The sequence below is a fragment of the Pteropus alecto genome, unplaced genomic scaffold (assembly GCF_000325575.1).
Source record: "Pteropus alecto unplaced genomic scaffold, ASM32557v1 scaffold301, whole genome shotgun sequence".
Classification (NCBI taxonomy): Eukaryota; Metazoa; Chordata; class Mammalia; order Chiroptera; family Pteropodidae; genus Pteropus; species Pteropus alecto.
In genome coordinates this window covers 2,062,462-2,086,972 of record NW_006431043.1, presented here as the reverse complement: position 1 = coordinate 2,086,972, position 24,511 = coordinate 2,062,462, and the positions used below count along the sequence as shown (strand labels likewise).

The window sequence follows — 24,511 nt, the reverse complement described above, 5'->3', positions numbered from 1 at the left end:
GCCCAAAGCAAGCAAATTAAACCAACAAAGTGTAAATTGTAAGTAAAATGCCTTAATGAATTGTAATTTTCATGCCTGTTGGAATATTTATTCTTTTTAAAAGAGGGCTATTAGAAATCGAAGAAGATACAAATAAATGGAAGCATACCATGCTTATGGTCAGGAAGAATTAAGATTGTTAAAATGTCCATACTACCCAAAGCAATCTATAGATTCAGTGCAATCCCTACCAAAATATCAATGGTATTTTTCACAGAACTAGAACAAATAATCTTAAAATTTATATGGAACCATAAAAGACTCCAAATAGCCATGGCGATCTTGAAAAAGAAGAACAAAGTATGAGGTACCACACTACCTGCTATCAAACTATACTACAAGGCTGTATTAACCAAAAAAGCATTGTACTAGCATATAAACCAACATGCAGATAAACAGAACAGAATACAAAGCCCAAAAATAAATCCATGCCTTTATGGTCAATAAATCTATGACAAAGGGTACAATATATACAATGGGTAAAGACAGTCTATTCAGTAAATTATGCTGGGAAAATTGGATGGATATATGCAAAAAATGAAACTGGACCACCTTCTTACACCATATACAAGAATAAACTCAAAATAGATTAAAGACTTAAAACTCCTAGAAAAAACATAGGCAGTAAACTCTCTGAAATTGCTCTTAGCAATCTTTTTTTCTGATATATCTCCTTGGGTAAGACAAACAAAAGAAAAAATAAACCAATGAGACTACATTAAACTAAAAAGTTTTGCACAGCAAAGGAAACCTCAACAAAATGAAAAGGCAACCTACTGAATGGGAGAAGATATTTGCCAATGATACATCTGATAAGGGATTAAAATACAAATTTTATAAAGAATTCATACAACTCAACATCAAGAAAACAATTTAATTAAAAAATGGGAAGAGGACCTGAACAGGCATTTCTCCAAAGAGGATATACAGATGGCCAATAGATATATGAAAAGATGCTCAAGATCACTAACCATCAGAGAAATGCAAATTAAAACCACAACGAAATATTACTTCACACCTGTCAGAATGGCTATCATCAACAAATCAAAAAACAAGTGTTGATGAGGCTCATGCTCTGTCAGTGGGACTGCAAACTGGTACAGCCATTATGGAAAACAATTTGGAGGTTCCTCAAAAAATCAAAGCTAGAACTACCTTATGACCCATCAATTCCACTTCTGGGTATTTATCCAAAGAAAAACAAAACACTAATTCAAAAAAAATATGCACCCCTATGTTCACTGCAGTGCTATCTATATTAGCCAATATATAGAAGCAACCTAAATGCCCATCAATAGACAATTGTATAAAGAAGTTGTGGTGCATATATACAATGGAATATTACTTGGCCATAAAAAATAAAATGTTACCATTTTCAATGACATGGATGGACTACAGGGTATTATGCTAAGCGAAATAAGTCAGAGAAAGACAAACACAGTATGATCGCACTTACATGTAGAATCTAAAAAACAAAATAAATGAATAAACAAAACAGAAACAGACTCATAGATACAGAGAACAAACTGGTGATTGCCAGATGGAAGGGGTGTTAGGGGCTCAGTGAAAAAGGGGAAGGGATTAAGAAGTATAAATTGGTAGTTAAAAAAGAGTCATGGGAGTATAAAGTACAATTTAGGGAATATAGTCAATAATATTGTAATAACTATATAGTGCTAGGTGGGTACTAGACTAATTGAGAGGCTCATTTCACAAATTTTATAAATATCTAAACACTATGCTGTACACCTGAAATTAATATAAAATAATATTCAATGTCAACTCTAATTGAAAATTTAGAATTAAAAATATAAAAGCATAATAAGAAAGAGGGCTATTAGCTCACGGTCATAAATATCTAATAGTCAGAAGTTATTAACGTGATTGTCAGGTAAACGAGTAGAAAAGTGGCCTGCCTGGCCCTCTTAAAAACTTATAGGTACCAGAAAATTCTAGGCATCACCTAACCATCATTATAATTTTTTAAAATTCCTAGTAAGCATTTCAATTCTCTGAGCATACCATGGATTATTTAATTTACTCTTTGTTAAAATGCTAGCATCTGTTGTCAACTCTCAAAAGCAAATACTGTTTGAGAATCTTTAGCAATTAGTTATTCACAGTCACTATGGAAACAAGATAGCATCACTGAAAATCAAGGATTCATGTAATATCCTTTAATGTTATTATGATTTATAACATTAGCATTTCATAATCTGTGATATGAAAATAACATATGAGGAAGTACTTGGTAATTTGTGAGACAATATTCAGGTGATATTAACAATAACAACAATAACATAGATGTTATAAGATCTCTAATGATCTGAGCCTAATTTGCACAGTAATTATGTTGCCTGATTTTCCCTTTAATGCTGTCCACATAGAAACATGCTCTTAAAACCTGTGTCAGGAGAAGCTTTCATTTGTTGCCCTCATAATGCTAATATGGGTCAGGGAAATAGAAGGCAGAGAGTAGAATGGAGAAGGGCTAGGGATAAATTTTTCTACTCCTCATGAAATATTTTCTTTTTCCCATGAAAACCCAAGAGGTTCCATTAAGTCCCCACAGACATATATGATCTCAGATTTGTTGACGTAATGTAATTAAATCTTGAGACCAGATGTTTAAAGTATGACAAAATTTCCAATGAATGTTAAGTGTGTAATTTATGCAGAGTAGATCATTTCACTTAGCAATATAGTATCAATTTTATTGAGTATCTGGAAGAATATTTTTTAGTAAAAACCTAACTCATATTATTATGTACTTCATTGAAACCTTTTTATAATTATTCTAATTGCTATTTCTATCATAATTTATACGTTTCAAACTTTGGTGGTGGGGTGGGGAATGAGAAAAAGTTCGGGCTCTGTTAGCAATTTCCATCACCACCAATTTCTAAAAGATTTGCTAAGTCAATGAATGCATCTGGATTTCAAGTTACTCAAAATAAAGAAGAATCAGAATTGTCCAAGTTGACATGTCCACATGGTTCAAGAATAATAAAATAAAAGGGCTTTTTTAAAACTAATCCTGTCTATAATTAAATATGAATAATTGTACTCAGTCAGTAATAGTTATCCAATCTCATACTAGCAATGACAAATATAATGTAGAACACAAAAGCTTCCCCCATTTAGATGAATGTAAACAATTTTGCCCTTGCTTTCAAGGCACAGATCTTACAGAATAATTAGGTTTAAATATAATTCTGTTGTTTTTAAACAACAGATGGCTGCCATCTTGTAACTTCCATTTTTATAGAAATATTTTATTATTGGCTGAAAAGCCCAAAAGGATTTTCATTTGTCATTCTCTCTGCATGTCTTTTTTTTTGTATTAGTTTCAAGTATAAAGTACATTGGTTAGACATTTATATAGTTTATAAAATGATCCCCCTAATTACTCTTTCTTTCCTCTGGCTCTCCATCTAGCCATTATATTAATGCTAACTGCATTCCCTATGCTGTGCTCCCCATCCCTGTGACCATCTATCAACTACTAATTTGTACTTCTTTAACCCTTCACCTCATTCTCCCAGCCTCCCAACCCCCTTCCCCTCTGTCTGTCACCAGATTTTCCTCTATATTTGTATATTTGTGAGTATGTTTTTGATTAGTTTATTCTTTTTGTTCCTTAGATTCTGCATATAAGTGAAATCATATAGTATGTCTTTTGATTTGTAGAAAACACTAGTTCAGAAAAAAAATAAGAGTTTGAATATGAAGGGTGAATGTTTGGTAGCTCTCCATCCCCAGATTCCCATTTGTGATTAGAGAAGGAGCCAAAAATAGAGGTCAGTCAATTTATAGGCCCCCAACCGAGTCTTGACTCAATTAGCAATGGAGTAAAGCATGCATGACCAAAGCCTAGAATGAGGTTTGGGTTTTACTGTACCTGATCCCCACTGAGTAATAAATCAGTATTTGTTAATGAATGAATTATATTCAATAACATCTTGTCTGAAATAATAAATCTTCGGTTTTTATAATGTAAGTCTATGAAAGCAAGCATTTAAAGATATTTTCTCTAACATTAGATATCCGGCTATCAAGGATCTTCAATGAAGTTGCTAAAAATGTTCAGTTTTTCAAATGTGGTTGTTTAGCCTCATACGAGCAAGTCTGAGTCTCTTTTACTTGATGAATTATGTCAGATCATTATCAACAAGTAATAATCTGAGAGAACCCACAGCAAATCAAGAAGAGAATATAAACTGTAAAATAGTCTAAATTACTTTCTCAAAGTATCCTTTAAACATCTTCTCTTCCCCAGCCCCCTTTCATCAGTTCCAGGAAGTTGCTAAAAGTCTGGAATATAAACTGATATTTCCAACTGAGGAAAATTATACATCATGATCAAATATTTCTGAAAGTCAATTCCAATGGAAGTGAGAAAGCGACAGGTTCAGCAATAACTGATTGAGACCTGAATTAAGTTGAAGATGAAGTGCAGGAGAAGGGATTGAGAGAATTGGAGATAGGAAGAGAAAACAACTGTTCATTAATGGATATGGTGATTAGAGTAAGGGTACAGGATTGCAGGGTTGGCAGAGAGAGTAGATCCAAAATTACTGTCACAGTCCTTGGTTTTGTAACTGGAAGGATGCTGATTCCATCACATTATCCAGGGAAGATGAAAATAGTAAGTCTTAGTTTATGTATAAAAAATACAGTGTTCACTCAGCTTAAAACTTGCTATTCCCTCTATCAGGAATACTGTTCCCCTACCTCAGCATATAAGTTAACTCTCCCTTATCATTCAGGTCTCAGCTAAGACATCATTTCTTCAGAGAAGTCTTCCCTCAGCACTGAGACGATTAATAGGTGCCCTTATCGTAGGTTCTCATTTTACGCTCTACTTCTTTTTAGCACTTATATTTGCTTCTTTATTCTATGCCTATTATCCCAGTAGACTGAAAGCTCCAGGCAGGTCTTGTTCATCAGCAAATGCCCTTCACCTAGGACACTGTGTTTATACAAACTTGTTCCATAAAAATTCAGTAACTAAGTGAATGTATGATGAGTTTTTCATCAAAGGGCTGAGCAATGGCATATGACCTGTCTGTGTGTCCCTTTCATTTCTCACAGGGTAACCATTTCCATCCCATGCACATCAGCACACAAAAGCATGCCATTCTCCCAACTTCTTCCTTTCCCACTTTGCTTCTCTTCCCCAGCTCTTTAACTCACTTGTAAGCTCCCAAACAACCCCAGTGATGAATAAGTATAGGAGTAATGAAAGCAACAACTAGGAAATGGAAAGTGAATTAGGATATAATGACTCTCTCAAGCTCAAAGCCCTAGAAAATGCCCTAATTCTGTTTACAATTCCCACCAAAGTCTTCATCTGCCTCCTGTATGTCCCTAATTAGATTTGCTTTCCTTAAGCATCATGCTAAAGGCATTCTACTCAGCAATTTTGTTTAGGTTTCAATTACCCTCATTTTATAGCATGGTTTCTACTATTTTCTTTTTTTCTAGTTCATTCACTTTATTTTTTTCCATCTTTATTGAATTATAATAGACAATTAGTGGCTCATATTTACATTGTACAATTCAATTGAGTTTTTTTTTCAATTATAGTTAGCATATAATAATATACCAGTCTCAGTTGTACAGCATAGCGATCAGAGATCCACATAACTTGCAAAGCGATCAACCCACTAAATCTAGTATCCCACTTCTGCCTTACATATTTATTACAACATTATTTACCATCTTCCCCATGCTACACTCTACATCTCCATGTCTATTCTGTAACTATCCATTTGTACCTCTTAATCCTTTTGCCTTTTTTTGTCCCCCCAACCCCCTCCTGTCTAGTATCCCTCTAAATTGTCTCTGTATCTATGAGTTTATTTCCACTTTTGTTGCTATTGCTGATATCGTTCTTTAGATTCCACATGTACGTGAAATCATGCGATATTTGTCTTTCTCTATCTGATCTATTTCAATCAGTACAATACCCTCTGGGTCCATCAAGGAACTATCTTTTTCCATTCCCGATCTTTTAGTGTGTGTGTGTCTTTTAATCTGAAGTGAGTCTCTTGTAGGCAGCATATGTAGGGGTTGTGTTTTCTTATCCTTTCAGCCACTGTATCTTTTGGTTGGAACACTTAATTCTTTTCCATTTGAGGTACTCGTTGATAAGAATGCAGTTATTACCATTCTTTATTCCTGTTTTTGATACATGTTTTTTTCTTAAGGAAGTCCCTCCAACATTTCCTGTAATACTGGCTTGGTGTTTGTCTGAGAAGCTCTTTATCTGTCCTTTAACTCTAAATGATAGCTTTGCTGGATAAAATATTCTTGGTTGTAGATCCTGGGCTTTCATCACATTGAATATTTTGTGCCAAGCCCTTCTGCCCTGCATAGTTTCTTTTGAGAAATCAGCTGCCAGTCTTATGGGTGCTTCCTTGTAGGTAACTAACTGATTTTCTCTTGCTGCTTTTAAGATTCTCTCTCTGTATTTAAACTTTGGCATTTTAATTATAATGTTTGTGTATGAGCCTCTTTGGGTTCCGCTTTTTTGTGACTCTCTGAGCTTCCTGGGATTGTATGTCTATTTCCTTCAACAGATGAGGGAAGTTTTCCATCATTATTTCTTCAAATAGCTCTTCAACTTCTTGTTTTCCTTCAGGTACCCCTATGACATGGATATTTTTACATTTAATTATGTCCCATAGGCTCCTTAAATTATTATTATAGTCTTGGCTTCTTCTTTCTCGCCATTCTGATTGAATATCCTTGGCTTTCACATCCTCTATATAGGTCATTTAATCCTCTTCTTTATTCACTTTGTTTATTCCATTTAATATATTTCTCATCTCAGATAATGTGTTCTTCATTTCTGACTGGTTCCCTTTTATAATTTCCATTTCCATTGTTATGTTTTTTTTTGTCTCCATGTTAAAGTTCTCACTGAATTCATCTACACGTCCCATAAGTTCACTGAGCATCTTTATAATCTGTGTTTTGAACTCTGCATCTGTTAGATTGCTTGACTCCATTATTTCTCTATTCTGTTCTCTCATATGGTTTCTGCTTCTTTGTCTTCCTCTTTTGCCTGCCTTTCCGTGTCTGGTTCTATGTACTAAGCAAAGCTCCTAAGTCTCTTGGCCTTATTAGTGTGGCTTTGTGTAGTAGGTGTCTGGTGGCACAGTCCTGAGAGGAGTTCAGCTGCAGGCCAAATTTAGCCCAAGCTTCTATCCTTCTGGAGCTACCTGTTAAGATTCAGCAAGCAATCCACAGATGCTGTGCTTATAGTTGCCTCAAAAGGTCACACCAGAAACCAAGGCCAGCTGCCTGCAGTGTGAGTCTCAGCAAGGAGCAAGTGACTTGCTGAGGATACACTTGGATGTGGCTGCGAGTTGGGGGAGGTGGGGTTTCAGGGAATCCTCTGGGCAAAGTGACCTCCGTTATCCAGTTTGATGACATCACGGCTATGGCAGTACTGTGTCCAGCGCACTGGTTAGGGGGAGGGCTCAAGAGGGAACAATGGAAACTGCTGGCACTTCTGTCTTGCCTTGGCCCTCACTCCAACAATGTTTCCCTGTAAGTCCCTGCTGTCTCCTGTGAGCAGCCGAATTGGCACTGATGCTCACAGCAAGCAGGTCCATTACAATGAAAATCTGTTTGCTGAAGCGGCCCCTTTAAGAAGCTTCTGCCGCTGCCGCTGCTGCAGCCTCCATCTCACTCAGATGCTCGGGACCGGGCAGCCTCACATCCTTGCCCCGTCCTACCTTCTGCCGTTGCAGGGTGCTTTCTTGGATTTCTCTCTAGTTACATGGCTTGTTCCTCTAGATCCCAGGCATTTTTTTCCTTGCTGCTGCTCCTTGTTTCTGTCACAACTTTGATTTGGTTGCCAGAGGGATTAAAATAGCCTCTATCATCTGCACCATTTTTCTTCCTCATTCACTTTATTTTTTAAAATTTTATTTTCTTGTGATAAGAACAGTTAATATGAGATCTATCCTTTTAACAAATTAAGTGTATAATGTGGTACTGTTAACTATAGGTACAGTGTTGTACAGCAAATCTGTAGAATTTACTCATTTTCCATAACTGAAACTTTCAGCTCTTTGATTAGTGACTTCCACCCCCACTCTGCCTGAGTTCCTGGCAACCAGCATTCCACTTTAAAAAAAAAAAAAAAGAAACTTATTTTCTCACAGTTATGGAGGCTGGAAGTCCAATATCAAGGTGCTATCTGGGTTGGCTTCTTCTGAGGACTCTCTCCTTAGCTTGCAGATAGCCACTTCTCTCCATGTCCTTACATGGCCTTTCCTCTGTTTGCCCATAGAGAGAACTTTGGTGTCTCTTACTCTTCTTATAAGGACACCAGTTCTATCAGATTAGGGCACATCTTTATGACCTCATTTAATTTTAATTATCTCTTTAAAGGCCCTATCTCTAAATGCAGTCATATTGGGGAGTTCACTCCACTCTGGTTGTACTATTTTAGATACCTCATATAAGTAGGGTCACGCAGTATTTGTCTTTCTGTGATTGGCTGTTATTTTCATTACAAAGGCATAGTACTTCACGTGTAAAACAGCAAGGAGAAGTATGCTTAAACTGGAAATTTTATCAGAATTATAATACTGACCTTCAAACATTTAAAAATAGTGGAAACAGTTTACTTCAAGGGAAAACATTAATGAAGATCTGATTTAAAAATACATCAAAGTAGAGCTGCTCGGTGTGAAGTCAGGCCGCCAACAGACCCCACCATGTCTTCTCAACACAAACACCTCACTAGTACTTGATAGAGAAGGTTGAACTACAATATTTCTACAGAAATGCCTTTCTAGTTCATAATTACTGATATAGGAATTTATAACAAATGATTCTTTGCATATCGGAGGATTTTTACATCTAACAAATTACATCCACTCAAACCCTATACATTAGGATTTTAATCAGGAGAGAGAAATAATAAGCAGTTGACACCTTAGCTTGATACTCATGTGTATCTTAAGTGTTGATTATTGTTATGTATGCAAGGGACTTATTTAAGTATTTCACTTCTTTTTTCACCTTGCAGTATGTATTAATCACTTCTTTGTCTAGTTATATACAAAGTCCACAAAGCTCCCTAAACTTTCCTTTGAAACACTGACTATGTTCCTGCTTCTGATGTTGTAAACCTAATGACAAATGGAAAATATCCATTGATAGTGAAAAGCTTTATATGCACAGATCAGCCCCTCATAGCCCTTTAAGTACAGTTCTTTCTTAAATCAAATCATCTTTATAAAGTCCACTTAATAAAAGTTTAGAAGTTATTTACCTGACCAAACCATTGCTTTTACAGAGATAGAAAGGGAGAAAAGGAGGAAGGGAGGGAAGGAAGAATGGAGATGGAAGGAAGGAAGGAAGCGAGGCGGGGAGAGAGGGGGCTGGTTCATAAAAATAGTGGGTTCTCTTATTTGAACAAACTATATTACTAGACTGTTCTACATACACTATATATATATACACACACATATATATATATACATACACACACATATATGTGTGTGTGCATTGTATGTGTAATGTTCTCTCTATATATGTGTATAGTGTGTGTTTATAGGGCATAAAATTAGGAAATCTCACCTACATTACAGTTTTGGGTCAGGCCTTATAGCATAGCAAGACACACACACACACACACACCCCTCTCAAGGTATTTATTAACCTAGATGAACTGTAAAGATGTCTATGTCATCTTTAGCCTGTACCCTTTCTGAAGATTAGCTCAGACAGAAGTCAGGTCTGCATTGTTATTTTGCTATAGCTTGCAACCCTGAGAAAGTACTGATGTCCAAGGTAATGACAAAGATGAATTCAATGAGAGACAGATTAGCAAGAACACACATGAGTTGAGCTGTGCTGAATCACAATATTAAATTTAAATTAAACTCTTTCTTATGTAGTTAGATTCATAATTAAGTTATAAGCTTTAATCTCTAAATCTGAATGCAATTATGTTAAAGCTACCACACAGTGACAGATAAAATATCTTCACTATATAAACTCAAAGGCAAATTTCTGAGCTACAGAAATACGTGGGTGTAGTAATGAAAGCCCACCGCTGGAAACTAACAGAAAGTGGTGACAGCAAAGTTGAAGAATCTTTATCCTTAGAGCCTTCTCTAGTTGCACGTAGACAACCAACTCAGAAAGGAAACAACTACTTAGGGACAAACTCTTGGACTGAAACTCTTTACCTAAAGTAGCTTTGAAAATATTTCCTCACAATTTTAGTGAAGTTGTAAGTTAAGAGCTAACTTACTTGTATTTTCATCTTCTAGTATTACTGCAAATTCTCACATTTTAAGCAGCAAAATAGTTTTCCTCTTGCAATTTATCAACTCTTTCATGCTATTTTTAAAAACCTAGAAATGACATCAAATAGATATCAAGGAGTAAAGTGATTATATCATTATTGCAGGATCCTTTAAAGGAATTTAGGAGGAAATGATAATAACAATGGCCCACAGGACTTTCCAACAAATAGAGAAGAGCCTTCTTTCTGTGACAGTGTTAGAAATGAAAGTGAAAGGTGCCTATTTCTAGACTAAAGCAAGAGGTGGGAAAACTAATCAGCACTGGCTTTTACTGCCAACCCCTTTCTTTCTACCCTCTGTTCTAATGAACAATAGCAATTAACTCCTACCCACTATCTTGTACAAAATACATTTGAAATTTAAACTTGAAATAGGATAAGTAAACCAATATTGTTTGAATTTAATATAAAGTACAATAATGAAGTTAAGGACTTTCCTTGACATTGGCTCTCACTACAAACCTGAGAACTTCGAATAAAAAAAATGAAAAGAAGGATTTTGGCATCCTTTAAAGAGCTTGGCATATACACAAACACATTCACATATAGGTGTACACACAAAGAAAACTCATATGGTTTGTAAGGGTGGTGATATAACCATTAATATACAATATATAATATTAATGTGTTTCCCTTTATACTACCTGATCAGACTCTGTCATACCATAACGACTCATCATAATAATGTTATAATCAAATTGATAATGAATTAATTTTACATTTTAAAAGTTAAGATTGAGATTTCTTTTCAAGGATGGACAAAAATTGTACTTCAACATAGTCTAAATCAGAAATATTGTGCTGCATTTTTCTCCTAAAGAAAGAGTTGAAATTGATGGTAGAAGCAAGGAGATAAACAGAACAGGTTAAAGTGGTTTGTTCTCTACTATTTATTTGAGCCATTACAGTTTCCTATGATTTTCCAAACAGTGATCCCAGACTATTGACGAACAGGTGAGAAAAGAGACATTCATTTTATTTTTCTTACATTTTCCTTCCTGTCGTGAGGATTCAGACAATAGAGAAGCCCTACCAAATACCTTATCTGCTGCAAAGCCTTGTCTGATTTCATGTGCAGATATGTGGTCAATGATAGGGTTTAAATCTACAAATCATAGAAGAATTACTTTGTCCTCCCTTTTATTTAAGAAAACATCATTCAGTGCAACCTTTTAAATCTGAAATGATATAGCAACATTTTCCTTTGAAAAACATGGGACACTGTTGGAAGAAAACAGAGCAAACGGAAAACTATAATCTATGATATAATCTATGATACACGGTCATGCTCACTCACTTCCATCAAAGGTGGACATTTTTTTGACACAATTTTATCTCTGAAAACTCACATACTCTCTTGCTTCAAATATTCAAACTTGGAGGCGACATTCATGGTAACATAAAACCTTAGAACCCACAAGGTCAGCATTCTTTTTCAGGGAAAAGATTGCAGGCACATATAGTAACCGCCTGAAAAACATTCTCAGGAAACAATAATTTGCTTCAGCTATAAATGTTGAGATGGAATGATTACTTCCATAGGGCACTTAATTAAGATCCCATTCTGTGGAAATTCTCACTGAATTCTACTCTCCCACAAAACAAGCCACAGATCCATAGTTTGTTAACTATGGATCAAAATGCCCTTCAGATATCAATAGCAGATCTGCAAATCTGAATCGGAAAGTTATATATTAAAGACATTTACTTAATTTTGAAGACAAAATGCTACAGTGTGTGAAGTTGTCATTTATTACATAGATGCATTTAAAGGTCCTAGTAAGATAATGATGGTAACAGACACCATTTAGCAAGACAGAGTTGTAAAGTACAGATTGTGAAGCCAGCCTGTCTAGATTTGAATTCTAGCTCTGTCACTTAATGGTTCTGACACCTAGCCTTTATTTACCTTCATTTCTTTATCTTCACAATGTTAATAACGTTAGTACCTACCTCATAGGCTTAGGTTAATCATGTAAAGAACTTACCATACTGTCTGCTATATAGTGAGCAATCAATAAATGTAATCTACTATTTACTTTTATACCTGACAAAACATGTCTCATGTCAGGTTTACTTACCTGGTTAAGTACTTTAGCTTTCTCCTTATAATATTTGTTCCTTACACTGAAAAACAAGTCAGAAGGGAGCATTTTGTTTGTTTTCTTTTATTCTGATATGGGAAAGGTAGAAGGCAAGAAGAAAGACAGATGGATCAAATTTTAGTCTCAATCTCAGTATTAGCCCAAAATTTGCTATTTGGTTTCATATTGTGCTTTGGAAGGATGAATGGCCTGTGCCTCCATCAGGTTTTATTTTTAGAATCCCTCAAATTGTGCTTCATGAATGATTATGTAGTTGCCATCCAGCATAATATTGTCAATCATGTGATGAGGCATGTTTTTAGGTTTTATTGTTAAATACTGAATATCCACTTTCAAATATAACCAAATAATTTAGATGTAACTTGAGGTGAAAAATCTCTTTACGTGCTGTGTATATTTAAGTTTTATCAGTCAGTTGAAATACAAAAGTATATTTATTAGGAAGGTAATTACTATACAGAGAAAGACACAGACCACATTTTGTGTTCTACATACAGTTGATTGAAAAATCACCATTTTTGTTGCTGAGTTCCATTAAGGTATTAGGCATTCGCAATGGTTCTGGCCAGCCTCGCACATGGGTTTGTGTATCTTAGTAATCACTAATGTCAAGTGTGCAATCTATCAGTCAACTGATACTAATTAGTAGTTAAAAAGGGGAAGGCATCGGGCTAATGTTGTAGCCCTGAGCTGTGCACTGAACACTAAAGAGAGAACTCAGCTCACTGTGTATTCACTTTTGTTTGAAAAGGTAAAAATAAAAAATATTTCTCTGAGCAGTTTTAGTTTCTACGCAGCAATTTTCTTTCACCTTAAAATGCATTTGAGAAAGTTTATTAATAAGAAGATTCATGAACATGGAATCACTGAATCTAAAATAGTTTTTCATTCCTAGATCATTGAATTCAGAAAGAAGATCTATCACGAAACTTGTCACAATAATATAAAGAAATAAGTATAATTTTTAAAGAGCTATAGTTAAACATTGTATACTGTTTGGCAGGGATCATGAAGTAGAAAATAGAATGTTTTAAAATGGTGAATAACGACTTGGAAAGCTTGATAAATATAATGGAGGTTTTATTTTTTAATTTAGAGCTATTAAACAGAACAAACAGCATTCATAATAATCTACTTCGAGATGAAACACCATGCAAAGATACATTTTAAAAGTAATCTATTTTGCTTTAATTCACTTCTTAATTACTTTAATATTTTGTAATAGTGTAAAAAAGATCAGTCACTAGGAGTTTATGGAATAGTTTTGATCAATAAAAAATATGCATATTTGTGACCCATCATTACCTTATTGTCCTAGAAATGACATGTAAATGATTGTTATTAGAGTCAACATTAACTCTTGTCTATTGTAGACAAGTGGTATTGCATTTTCCTTATAAAAATCAGTAATTACATAAATCTCAGATAATAAAGACATTTCCTATACCATTTATTTAACCATTAATGCTAAACTGCTTTGTAACATATGTTGGATCTTTACTTTAAATTTTATTCAATAGTTATATAGAATTCCTCCATATTTCCATTTCCTTTCACCATTTACATTATAATTTCCTCTGGAATACTAATAACACTTTAAACTTTTCTTTGTACTGTGATATCTTAACAGCATTATTAAGAGCCAAGAGAAAGCTTGCCACATATAAATGGACATACCTTCCAAATGAGTGGAGGGAAACATCTTGCAGTATTATGGCTAAAAGAGCGGAAGGATTGACAATGGAGTTCGCTAGTGTCCAGTCCTTAACAATGACAATTCTTTATTCATGGCTTGTTGTGTATGAATTTATACCACTTCTGGAAGTTGGTTAAAAACAAACATCAGAAGCTATTTAAAATGGGGACAAATTGTTCAAGACCATCAAGGATATAAATATCAATAAAGGTTGGGAACTGTTTTTAGATTAACGAAGACCAAATGGACACACCATCTGAATATATCACATGGTTCTTTATTAAGTCCTGGAGGAGGGAGAGGAGTGAGGAACAACTGTAAAAGGATGTTATTGGGACAACTGGTGAAATTTGAATATGGTCTGTATACTGGATAATAGTACCATAAATTTCATAAATAGGATAATAATATTTTAACTAGTAGAATATTTTATTCTTAGAGAATACATGATAAAGTATTTAGAAGTGAAGTATCACGACATCCTCAAGTAACTCTCAAATGGTTCAGGAAAAATTAAATATATATGTATATATATAGAGAGAGATTTAGAGAGAAAGGGAGGGAGGGAGTGAGAGAGCATGCATGAACAAGTGAGCACAAATGCTAGTAATTGATTCTGGGTGAAGGGCGTATGGATGTTTAATGTACTAGTCTTGCAACTTTTGTAGGCTTGAAACTTTTTTTTTTAAGTTGGCAGGGAAATGGGAATCTTGTACAGCTTGCGATTATTTTGTCACAAGGAACATTCTAGTTAGAGAAATAAGAGGTAAAAGGCAATGGAAAGTAAAAAAGGCATATTTGAGGCATAACAGACAAAATGCAAATTCAATTGACGCCAAATGCGGCTACGCAAAAGTCACATAAGAATATGCCTGAAATGAGCAATATAAACTCATACTGATCATAGCTGCTCCTATGCAGAGTATCACAGGAACATACTGCGTGTCTGATATTAAGCAGCCACATCTCAGTGACAGCCCATATGTTAAGCCCTTTCAGAAAGATGCCTTCGGATACTACTAAGCACAAACAACATTATGCTGAGCCTAAGTAATTTTCAGAATACTTCTATATTAGACAAATGGGTATTAAACATATAATTAAAAATATATGATTATTATTACTTTGCATTTGTTTATTGTTGTTGTACTGAATACTTTAATAACTTCTTTCCCACAAATAGCACATGGAATGTTATTGCAAGCAAATTCATTTTAATTAGTCATGTTATAAATTACACCAGTGGCAATGCCCTAGTGGCCTAGCAGCTGGGAGAATACAACTTCTTCATTCACATGTAAATAAGCAGGGATGACAATTCAGGAATCATTGATAAAAAAGCAGAGAACTGCTGCTATTATCTTCATGCCTAAAAACAATTGAGAGCTGAGTTGTACCTGTAAAGAAGGAAACCACTTTGAAGCCAAGGACAAAACCTCTTCTTTCACTTGCCTATTTTATTCCACTTGAGAACAAAGAATATAATGAATGTACCACATAACCCATTGCATGAAATGCAAAGCACAATTTTTTTTTTTCACTTAGCTGTCACTTGAATGAGTGGAGGATTCATTTATTCTAATAGTAATTTTAATTAGTTTCCAGTTGATACTGGCCATGAGCTTTTCAGCAGAAGCTCTTGTCCTACTTTAGTATCTCACTGCCCAGCAGGCTATTGAGCTCTGTTCACAGGTAGGAGCTGACTTGGCCAGAGAAAGCAAATCCACTTAGTGATAGCAGGAAGACCATAAAACAGACTCCGTCATGGTGACAGGCCATTGAGGGCTAAGTAAATGTGTGCTCCTTCCATCAGGTCCAGCCCAAAACAGAAGCCTATCTACCAACACACAGTTTTTTTTTTCTATATTAATACTACAGCTAAATGTGGACTATACCATATGACTTAGACAAAGGAAATATACATATACTTAATTTTTTTAGGTGAGGCAACCCTTGGTTGATCTCACAGATTGCAAGGACCTTGTCAGCTTACAATCCCTTATTTTTTATTTTTTACAGCTATAGCACCTGGTCTTCCTAGGTGGTCTCCCATCCAAGTACTAACAAGGACCGACCCTGCTTAGCTTCTGAGATCAGACAAGATCGCGCTTGTTCAGGGTGGCATGGCCGTAGACTGAAATATATATTTTTTAACCCAGGCAAAATTATTAAAGGCAAAAAATGTGTGCCTTGTACTTCCAACCTCCCTTTTTTGTGTCTCCCAATTCTAGCTCAGGCCGAAGCCTGGTAAACCCTCTGCCTTATTGCTGTCCCTGCAGACTGGTCCTTAAAAAGAACTACTAATAAGAATTCAAATTAAGCTAAGAAAGGTGGCATCTCATTAGAGCCATTTGAATTTTACAACTTGTACCTTACTGCAAGCTGGAAAGTCTGTCTCCTACTAAAAGCAAGGAAGATGATAGCCTTAGTAAGGGCCCTTTGTCCTTAAAACCACTTGAGTGCCCATTACTCAAAAACAAAGACAGAGCAATCCTCTGCATATCTAATTCTCTCTCACAGCTACACCCATATCTTACCTTCTCCAAATATAAAAATTCAAGCAACACTTAAAGATGTTAAGTCCTTTTAAAAGTAGCCTTGTTTTATGCCTGTGGCCCATTACATGGGGGCACAAGTTGCTCTCCAAAGTTTCTGAGTGTCAGTGAAAATCCCCGAAACTTCACTTGGAAAAGAATCATACGAAGAATTTTTTTTTAATACTAGCAAAGTTTAAATTTTTTAATTTCTACTTCATTCATAACATGTTTCGAGGGCCTATTATAGTATTATATACTATAGTAATACTAATTAGTATCGTTAGTATAAAACTAATAATAGTATTATATACTGTTATTCTGAAGAAGTAAAATTGGTGGCTTCTTTCTCCCTTCATTTGACTAACTCAGAAATTATCTTGATACCATATCCTGAGACAGACATAAATGTACCAGAAAATTTTTTGTTTGATTTATTGTCTAGGCTGAACTGACTGGAAATCTTATACTTATTGCTGTCTTTTGAGTCCTCATATCAGAAAATAGAGAAATCAAAAGTCAAAGGTGGCAATGAAATTTAAGAGTGTCAATTCAAACAACATTTAATGTTATAATTATTATAAATCACATGCATTTCTCATATTTATATGTATATATATCACTGTTATGAGTGTTTTTATTTCGAAGATGTAGGAGAGCAGAATTTGCCATCCAAAACTGTTTCTTTGGCATTAGAATTACTTTAGGTAGATTATTTTTAAGAAACTGGACAGAGGAAAAGAAGTAGACAGGAAAAATTCTGAAAATGAAGTAGAAATTATCCTTTTGCAAGAGACATTTACATTTATAATGGAAATCCCTATTTGCAAGGGTGTCTCCCTCAGCATCAGGAAGAGAAGAATGTCTAAATTTCTAGAAACTATTATTAATGGGAAGGCAGGACTTAAATCTGCATAACAACCTTACTCTTGTTTACTGTGCTTTTCCTGATCATCTCCCATAATTGACTACATAGTACCCCCGACATGTTTTGTCTTTAGCTTAAGATAATATTTAAGGTGATGACTCTGGCCATTTTGCAGGGTTGATGTTTTTCTGGGTCTCTCCCATATGTATAGGAGGTATACATGCTATCAAATTTTTGTTTTTCTCTAGTTATCCACCTTATGTCAATTTAATTATTAGACCAGCCAAAGAACCTACAAGAGTAGAAGAAAAATTTTTCAGTGTTTATACTGACATTAGACTTTTCCTGAGCTCACAGTCATCTTTTATTACTAAAAATATAAACAGAATTAATTTCTAATTTTTACTTCTCTCCACTTCAAAAATAAGAAAATCACAGAAAAGATGAGTTTTTGCAATAAAAATAAAATTTGCAGTACTATAGTCCTTAAAACAATATTTATACTGTTTATTTGCATAATTCATATTATTGTTCAAAAGACATTGAAGACTAATATAATAGTCTTCAATGCCAAAAGAGGTAAGAGGGACATTAGGAACCATCACAGAAAAGCTAGAAGAACAAAGGTCGCTGACCTTCCCTAACTAATTTATTTTATTAAAATATTCTGTCATATTACCATGATAGACCAATTTAATCAGTTCAGAGAAATGAGGGTTTTGCTTAAAAAAAATCTTTTTCTCATCACTTTAGAGTTTAGTATTGAAGCTCTGAGCAATGACATACAGGTTATTTTTCTCAGTGAGACATACTCCATTGTGACAGTTTTTGACAAACAACGTCAGGATAACTAGGTATGCAGGAGTGACATTGAGGGATGATAATGTGTTCAGTGTAGCCTTCTGAGCAATCACCTAATCTCAATTAAATTGTGCTGGTAGTGACTATCCAGAAAGGTAAGTCAGAAATTGACCTTCATTACGCATCTTTATCTGGAAGTGAAACCCCTGCTCACTCTATTTCATAATTACTATCAAAGCAAAATTCAAATTAGTTGCTAAGCTTCGTACATGCTTCAATTTCCTATACAGTGTAAAAACCAGGCATAGCTCTTTCTTTGTTTTATTTACCACTGTATTACAATATAATAAAATAACAAGCAAATACTAACTTCCAAACTTAAATCACCAATGGCTTTTATTATTGATTTCTCGTTCCTTTTTTTTTTTTTTTTTTGCTATTTGAGGCTTATTTTTAAAATCATCTTTGGTTTTCAATGACATATCTTCGAATATGCTTTTTGAATAGTATTTTTCTTTTGTGCAGATGAATCATCTCAATAGTTTGGCTTCTAAAGAATTATTTTACTCAAATTCAAGGAGTAATTTTTCAAAAGAAATACATTTCATGGAAATGTTTTTGATAAGTTTTTTTTTTTTTGCTTTTATAAAATACCAAACTATTTATCCTAAAAGACAGCTATTAACAGTAAAAAGAGACTTTAGTTTGCTTTAAGAAGTTGGATTAGTATTTATAATATCATGGGAGCCTGGTTTCTCTTTTGTATTTCTATTGTATGCATTTAAATACATTCCTGAATTTTAGGTAATTGTTTTGACCATTTGAAAAGTTATCTTTTCAAAGCTCTGAGAGATTTGAGCAGATTTAGTCAATTTCAATTTGTTCCTCTAATAATTATATATTTAAATTGCTCATGGATTTGCCATCAACAGTGTATTTCCTAATCAAGGGGAAGAAAAACAGAAGAAATGAGTCTTCATGAAACCAATTTCTTCTGTGCTCAAATATTATAGACAGGGGGATGCTACATTTTCTCCGGACCGGGTTCAGTGCCTGAAAAACATTCCCAGTGAAATTGCTTGAGACCCACATTTTAGGATGTATTATTGTAATTTTTTTGAAAACATTATAATAAAAATAAATTGAGGTTGTTAGACATTGTTTACTAATGAAGTGTATGATTAAAAATCAGTGAAACAGATGTGACAAAATTATGTACATGAAGTTAAATACGTAAAATTGACAACTGGGAAAATAACTAACTTTTGGTTGGGAGTGGGTGGGATGAGTAGGGGTACTTAGGTGGTACTGGGAAGTGTTCTAAGGGCTTCACATGTATTACTAATTTAATCTTCACAATAAAACTTTCTCTTTTATGGCCTATTTCACAAATAAGAAGTAACTGTCACACATAAATTATTTACCCAGAGTTACTCAGCGAACGAGTGTCCACCTTGGCTTTCAAACTGGGAAGCCTTTTTATACAGCTAGGTTTTCGATTGATATACAATAATGCTGCTAATTACTTCTTTTAGATTCAATAAAAATGCAGCCAAATCAATGCTGGCTTTACACACAGAGGCTTGTCTGTATGATGTGATCTGGGGAACACTGACAAGGGGCTCGTCTCTCAAATTGTTTTCTTTACATTTTGCCTAAAATTCTACCTTTAGAATTTTTTTAAGGGAGGAAGTATAATATATTGCCTAATATAAATAGCCTCTGAAATTATTTATGGGCATCGAGTTTCAGTTTGGAAACTTGAAAAAGTTCCAAAGACAGGTGGTAGCGATGGCTGCCTAACATTGCAAATGTACTTAATGACACTAAACTTTATACTTTAATATGATTAACATGGTAAATTTTATGTCATGTATATTTTACCACAAAAAAAAAATAGCCTCTGATATCGGATTGCGAATTCTAATTCTAAACCCATAACTTATATAGCAATGTATATATAAGCAACTTAATCTAAGTTTCAGGGTTCTCTTCTGCAAAGTGGGGAGAATAAAGGAACCTACACCCTTGGGTGTTAGCAAGAATTAAATAAGAAATCCATGTGTAGCTTATCGCAATGCCTGAGGTAACTGGTTTGCAAATGTTAGTCTTAAACACAGTGCCTAGAACTGAATTTGGTATGTAGTAAGTGTTTCTGTGGAATGAATGATAGAATGATTTATTATGTATTATTTTACATATTCATTTACTTTAGTGTGACCATAACGCCTTGGTATATAAAGCCTCCTTTCTTTTTGGACAAGTGGGAACAGCAGGAGAATACTGAACAAGGGAGGGTAAGTAAAATGCCAATTTATCTAATTTCCCCTTACCCAGGACTGGCCAGGTGTCTGATATTCTTCAAGATCTAAAAACGTCAGGATCTAAATCAATTTTTCTGCAATTTCAGCAAAATCTGGAGAGCTTGTTAAAAATATAGATTCCAGGACCCACCTACAACTGTTCTGATTAGCTGATGCCTAGTTTCTCCAGTTTTAAGAGTCACAAATAAGTTTAGTGGAGTTCATTGGTAGCCTATTAAAAAATTAAACTTTTTACTTTGAAATAACTGTAGATTCACATGCAGTTGTAAGAGATAATACAGAGAGATTCCATTCCATGTTACCTTTACCCAGTTCCCTTAACAGTAACCTCTTGCAAAACCGTAGTGCAACACCACAACCAGAATATTGACAGTGATACAATTCACTAATGTTAAGCAGACAGTATTTTGACAACTGATTTAATAATCTCTGATGCCCTGACTGTACATTAGAATCACCTGGAGAGCTTTATTTAAAAAGTCCAGTTTCCTGATCCAGATGAATTAAATAAGAATCATTGAGGGTGAGGCCTGGGCACCCCTTCCCCCAGTGATTCTAATGTGCTACCTACATGAGAACCACTGCTGTATTGTGACACTCAGTACCTCTCTTCCTAGTTTCCGAGGAGAAGCAAGCTTGCGATCTGAAACTTACCCCAAATACTAAGAGTGAAGACAGCCCACTGAATCTTTGTCTTAGAAATTTATGCTTTGCCCATTTTCAAGATTTAGTAAGTGCAGCTAACTGGAAATCTAGAAACAGAGACATATAAGCTGTTACAGTAGTAAAAGAACTGGCCATTACCCCAAGGGAAATGATAGATTTCCCACCAAACACTAATGTAGAAAGACTATTGTGCTCAATGTAAAGGGTCTAGCAATAATTTTGGCATAGCCTCTTTTATAATTATATGTCAATTATTGCACTGCTTGGTGGAAAATAATCCTCTTTGAAAATTATTTAAATGTGATAATCAAAAACCTATTCCTCATTCCTTTTGTATTTTAGGGAAGTTAGTTTTTCTATTCATTGTGCTACATACATTTCAAGCTGTGTGCCTAATATGTTATCTAGAATTTGCAATAAAAAATGTCAGGGCCTATAGCAAATAAAATGTTATTCCTGCCACGATTTGTAGTAAATATATATTTTTTCAAGTAGAAACTACTGCAGGTGTTTTTTCCTTCCCTTCAGTATTTTGCAATATACCTACCATACATTACATACTGAGTAAATACAGAGGCAATGTTGGTATAATTAGACAATCCTAGTGACCGCCAAGAAAAAGAAATACAGTGCAGCACAAGGCAGCTATGTAAGCCATTTGAGTTTATGTTCTATCAATAATAACCATTTCAAAAGGCAATATTATTGACTGTGAAGGGCAACATTAAATCTATGAAATGTAATTCTTTTTTTCAGGTTCTATGTCAAATATTGAAATCTCAACAGCTTAAAAGACCTTACGAAAACCACATATATAACCATTGAATTGCAGCACTGATTAAAATGATAATGACAACAATTACACCTTTAGCATCTGAAGGTAATATGAAGAGAGCTAGGTAGTTTTCTAAAATGCCACAGCCTCAAAATAAGTTATGACCCATTGAAGCCTAATTAACTCTTCATGACATTAGTGTCCAATGTAATTATATTTCTTTACTGCCCTTCAGTTTGTCTTTGGTCTCTGGGGTTTAGTTGCAAAAATAACTCAAAGATGGATACTTCGTGCCTATTAACCCCAGAGGACATTTCCACGGCACAAGTAATTCTCAGGCTGTTTAACCTTTGCATACCACCAGAGAAAAATGTTGTTGGTCTGCTCTCTCAATAAGTAACAGTAACAGCTTCAGAACAGAACAGTTTTTTTTCTGTACTGATAATAGAAAATATTTCATAGTCGTGCAAATGAATGATAGAGATTTGTATTTTCCCTTTCAGTTTCCTTCCTTCCTCCCTCCTTTCCTTCCTTCTTCCTTCCCTCCCTCCCTCTCCTTTTATATATTTTGTAATAAATTTTCATATACATTCTTAAATGGGTGGACAGGAAAGTCTTCGGCCTGTATCAACCTTAAACAACTTTCATTGATTTGGAAACATCTTAAGAACACAACTGATCCCACCAGAAAAAAAAAAAATGAAACAGTGGTAGATTAAGTTAAATTTAAGTATTCAGCAATTCCTTCATCGTTGGCCAGAAAGCCTGATATTGGAGAAGTTAGATATTGGAGAAATAGCTAGATATTGGATGAATAGCTAGATATTGGAGAAAGAGATAGGCAAAGAAAAAGAATAATAATATATGATCCATTATTTAGGGTTATCGGTTCCACTGCTTCCTCCATTAATTTTGTTAATAAAAATAATTGCATTTTTCTCATTCCCTTCTGCTATTTCCCACGGTTATACATATTGAGAAGAGAAAAAGCTCTTTATTTCTGACTCATTCTTCTTCCTAAGAAAGCAAAATTAAAATTGTAAAGCTTTATCATTAAAGAAACATTTTTCAGAAGCTTTAACTTCACCTACAAATATTTGTATCAAACACTTTGTCCGTTTGGTATGTTATAATACTTAAAATTATAAAGGTATATATTTATATATATTTTTCTAATTGACTCTCCATTTTAATAAACTTGATATAGTTGGGGAAAAATCTCTGGTCATTTAGTTTTATTACTGTGATATTTTAAACAGTTGAAAGATTGGCTAGAAACTAATTTTTTATTTAAAATTATTTTTCTAAAACATGTATCACTTGAGTCACATAATATAGAAATATTATTTAATATTTCTCTTTAGTATTTCGTATATACTGTCCCCAGCAGCCAATCAAATGTCGCTTAACCTTTGAACCCTCTGCCCTCTTGATATGACTTGTATTATTGAAAATTAAATAGAAGAAATTTCATGAAGGGACAGAATGGAAAGAAATAGCTCCCAGATCTCTTCATACTTCCTACCAGTATATGAACTACTTAACGAAGGTTTGGTTGAGATCTCTGAAAAGAATAATTCTATTGTTATGGCTACAGAGGGTTAGAGTCATAACGACTCCGTATCTTAAACTTCACCAAGATTGTAATCTTTTAAACTATGTAACTGCCTCTTAACATTTTGCTTATATTTTTAAATATATTAATTATTTTGTTTTAGTCATATATTAGCTTCCTAGGGCTGCTGTAACCAAGTATCAAAAACTGGGTGGTTTAAAACAACAGAAATGTATTGTCTCAGATTTATAGTAGCTAGAAATCCAAGATCAAGGCTTTGGCAGAGTCACGCTCCCTCTGAAACCTGGATGGGAACCCTTTCTTGTCTCCTCCTAGTGTCTGGTGTTTTCTCAGCAAGCCTTGGCATTCCTTGGCTTGTACCTGCATAGTTGTAATCTCTGCCTCTGTCATTGTGTGGCATTATCTCCATGTGTGTGTGTGTCTCTTCTCATAAGGACAGTGTCATAGTGCATTAGGGTCCATCCTATTCCAGTGTAACCGCATCTTAACTAATTATTCCTGCAATTACCTCATTTTTAAATAAGGTTGCATTCTGAGGTATTGGGAATTAGGATTTCAACATATCTTTTTTGAAAAAACAATTCAGTCCATAATAGTGATATATACTTATTTAATATAATTCAAACAATAGAAATGTCTGCAAAATATCAAATGAAGATAACCACTCTCACCATTCCCCCAATCATTTAATAATAATTATAAATAATTATTATTAAAATCATTATTAAAAGTCTAATGTGTATATTTCCAAATTTTTCCTATATATAAACATATATAGGAACTAAGTA

At 34.4% G+C, this 24,511-nt stretch overlaps 1 protein-coding gene and 1 pseudogene across 2 annotated transcripts in view; both read right to left on the bottom strand.

Annotated features, from left to right (window-relative positions):
- Positions 1-24,511, bottom strand: part of IL1RAPL1 (interleukin 1 receptor accessory protein like 1) — a 1,242,120-nt gene that overhangs the window by 168,800 nt on the left and 1,048,809 nt on the right. The window lies entirely within an intron of this gene.
- LOC112485502 lies at positions 16,196-16,314 on the bottom strand (annotated as a pseudogene).